The sequence below is a fragment of the Enhydra lutris genome, unplaced genomic scaffold (assembly GCF_002288905.1).
Source record: "Enhydra lutris kenyoni isolate GAN:26980312 unplaced genomic scaffold, ASM228890v2 scaffoldscaffold11, whole genome shotgun sequence".
Taxonomy (NCBI): domain Eukaryota; kingdom Metazoa; phylum Chordata; class Mammalia; order Carnivora; family Mustelidae; genus Enhydra; species Enhydra lutris.
In genome coordinates, this window is record NW_019154095.1 from 32,091,330 (window position 1) to 32,094,735 (window position 3,406).

A 3,406-nucleotide genomic window follows, 5' to 3' on the forward strand; every position below is an offset into this window, starting at 1 on the left:
TCCAAACGTGCCTCTCAGTTTCCCACCTCATTTTCAAGGAAATTCTCCCCCATGCCTGGGCTATTTCATTATTCATAATGGTTCCACCTCCCAAACTCCAGTTTAAACACCATTTCAGCTACAATCTTTTTATTTTCCAGCTTGCTGCGTTTGCAGCTACCATGAACACCACCTTGAGAAATTATCTTTCTGGACAACTCTAACTCTGGAAAAGAGTTCTAGTTTCCCTCTAATATCTATGCTTGCCCTCTTCCTCTGTAATAGAAAATTGAATGCTGTCTCAGTACATAGACATCTGGAATAAGTACCAAACCCCACAAGCTCTCCTTCATCTAGGGGTGACCGTGTGACTCAAGTGTGCTGTTTCAGAGAGTGTCTTTACTTTTTAATTTTTAAAAATTTTTATTGTGTTATGTTAGTCACCATACAATACAACATTAGTTTTTTATGTAGTGATCCAAGATTCACTGTTTATGTATATCCCTCAGGGCTCCATGCAATACGTGCCCTCCTTAATACCCACCACCAGCTTTACCCGTGCCCCCCACACCCCATCAGTTTGTTTCTCAGAGTCCACAGTCTCTCATGGTTTGTCTCCCCCTCCAATTTCCCCCTCGTTACTTTTCCTTTACTTCTCCTAATGTCCTCCGTGTTATTCCTTATGTTCCACAAGTAAGTGAAACTCACATATGATAATTGATTTTCTCTGCTTGACTTATTTCACTCAGCATAATCTCCTCCAGTCCCAGCCATGTTGATGCAAAAGTTGGGCATTCATCCTTTCTGATGGCTGAGCAATATTCCAAGGAAGGGTGCATGGTCTGCTTGTTCTTTTTTCTTTCCAGTTTGTTAAAAAGTAGACATTATGGTTGAAAATGCAACAACCCTCTTGTCTCATGCAGTGATTCTGGGAAAGGAAACTACACATACCTGATGAATCAGATAGGACACACCCAAGCACAGTAATTTGTCATACATAGACTATCCCTAAATTTAATGAATGTTGAAAGACAGAAAATTTCTCTCTTGCTTCTTACCGTTATTGTGAGTTTGTTATCATTTTGTTTTGGTTTTAGTTACTCACAGTTAAGGCTAATCACAGCTAATGTACAAATTACACACTCTCTCCATACCTATCATTGAACAGCTGATCACTCATACTGCCAAAGGCAAATAACCAAAAGATGACTTCCACTGCAAATTTATGATACAGCCCAACATAGTCTTTCAACACTACTCAAACATCATACCGTATTTCTCCTATCAACTCTACCACCCTCCAAGATGATTTCAGCCCTTTTCTACTCTCTTCAAATTGTCAATTTACTTTTAACAACTTCCTGTTTTGTCAACAAAATATGATTTATTAGACAAGAACTTCTTAATTTTCACGATATCAAACAAATATACCTATCTTATCTGTCATTCTTCTTTATAAGACTCATCCCTCTAATTAACTTCTCAAGAAAAATGTCACCATCAGTTATTACTTCTGTATCATATACTCAGCCTCTCAATCTCCAGTTCTTTCCAGTGTTTTTTGCTGTGGATATGACTGTTGTTGCTGTTGTTTTAAGCCTTTCTTCTTTTAAAAAAGAAAGCATGTTCACTCAAAGTCTTATCCCTATAAGCTATCACTCTTTCTCTCTTCTCCTCTACCTGTCTCTTCCAGTTTGGAGTCAAATTTCTCAAAGAAGCTATCTATTCTTAAATTCCCTTATTTCTTATCTTTCTGTCACACTAAAAGATGTCCTCCAGTCGATCATCCCACTGAAAGAGCTCTTCTTAATGGCACCATTGGCTGTCATGTCACTATGATCACCAAAGAGTTTTCAATTCTTATCTTACTTGACTTCCTGGTAGCATTAGGTGTTGACATCCACTCTTTCACTCTGTCCTTCCTGGAAACTGATTTTCCCTTAGTTTTTGTGAGCCAACACTATCCTGTTTTTCCTTCTACACTTTTGGGATCTCTTTTTCCATTTCCTAGGATGTTTATATGCATCTATGAGGCATTACATAGTGGAGTTCCTCAAGACTCATTCTTAATCTGTCTTCTCTTTCTCTTCCTAGAGAATTTTATTCAAAATCAGAGCCAAATTTGCCACCAAAATGCACATAGTTCACTAATTAACATATTTAGCACAGTCCACTTTTTGATTTCCAAAACCAATTTTAGTTGACATATTCACCTCCTTAGGAAAATACTTTGTGCACATGAAATACTATAGAAGTATTACGTATTGTGTGTCTTATATGTCCAGCTGTATGTTTGTTCTGTCTGAGATATATCAGAGACACCTTAAACTCGGTATGTTCAAAATGATATATATGTCCTTCCTCTACCACCCCATATGGTATTTTTTCCAATGTTTCTCTTTCAGTGACAGCCAGCACTTATCATCTATCTGTACCAGTCAGAAACCTGGTTGTCATATGGTACTGGCACAAAAACAGACACAGATCAGTGGAACAGAATAGAAAGCACAGAAATAGACCCTCAACTCTATGGTCAACTAATCTTCGACAAAGCAGGAAAGAATGTCCAATGGAAAAAAGACAGCCTCTTCAACAAATGGTGTTGGGAAAATTGGACAGCCACGTGCAGAAAAATGAAACTGGACCATTTCCTTACACCACACACCAAAATAGACTCAAAATGGATAAAGGACCTCAATGTGAGAAACGAATCCATCAAAATCCTTGAGGAGAACACAGGCAGCAACTTCTTCCTAGGAACATCACCAAAGGCAAGGGAAGCAAGGGCAAAAATGAACTATTGGGAGTTCATCAAGATCAAAAGCTTTTGCACAGCAAAGGAAACAGTTAACAAAACCAAAAGATAACTGACAGAATGGAGAAGATATTTGCAAATGATATATCAGATAAAGGGCTAGTATCCAAAATCTATAAAGAGCTTATGAAACTCAACACGCAAAGAACAAATAATCCAATCAAAAAATGGGCAGAGGACATGAACAGACATTTCTGCAAAGAAGACATCCAGATGGCCAACAGACACATGAAAAGTTGCTCCACATCACTCGGCATCAGGGAAATACAAATCAAAACCACAATGAGATATCACCTCACACCAGTCAGAATGGCTAAAATTAACAAGTCAGGAAATGACAGGTGCTGGCAAGGATGCGGACAAAGGGGAACCCTCCTACACTGTTGGTGGGAATGCAAGCTGGTACAACCACTCTGGAAAACAGCATGGAGTTCCTCAAAAAGTTGAAAATAGAGCTAACTTATGACCCAGCAATTGCACTACTGGGTATTTACCCTAAAGATACAAACATAGTGATCCAAAGGGGCACATGCACCCGAATGTTTATAGCAGCAATGTCCACAATAGCCAAATTATGGAAAGAACCTAGATGTCCATCAACAGATGAATGGA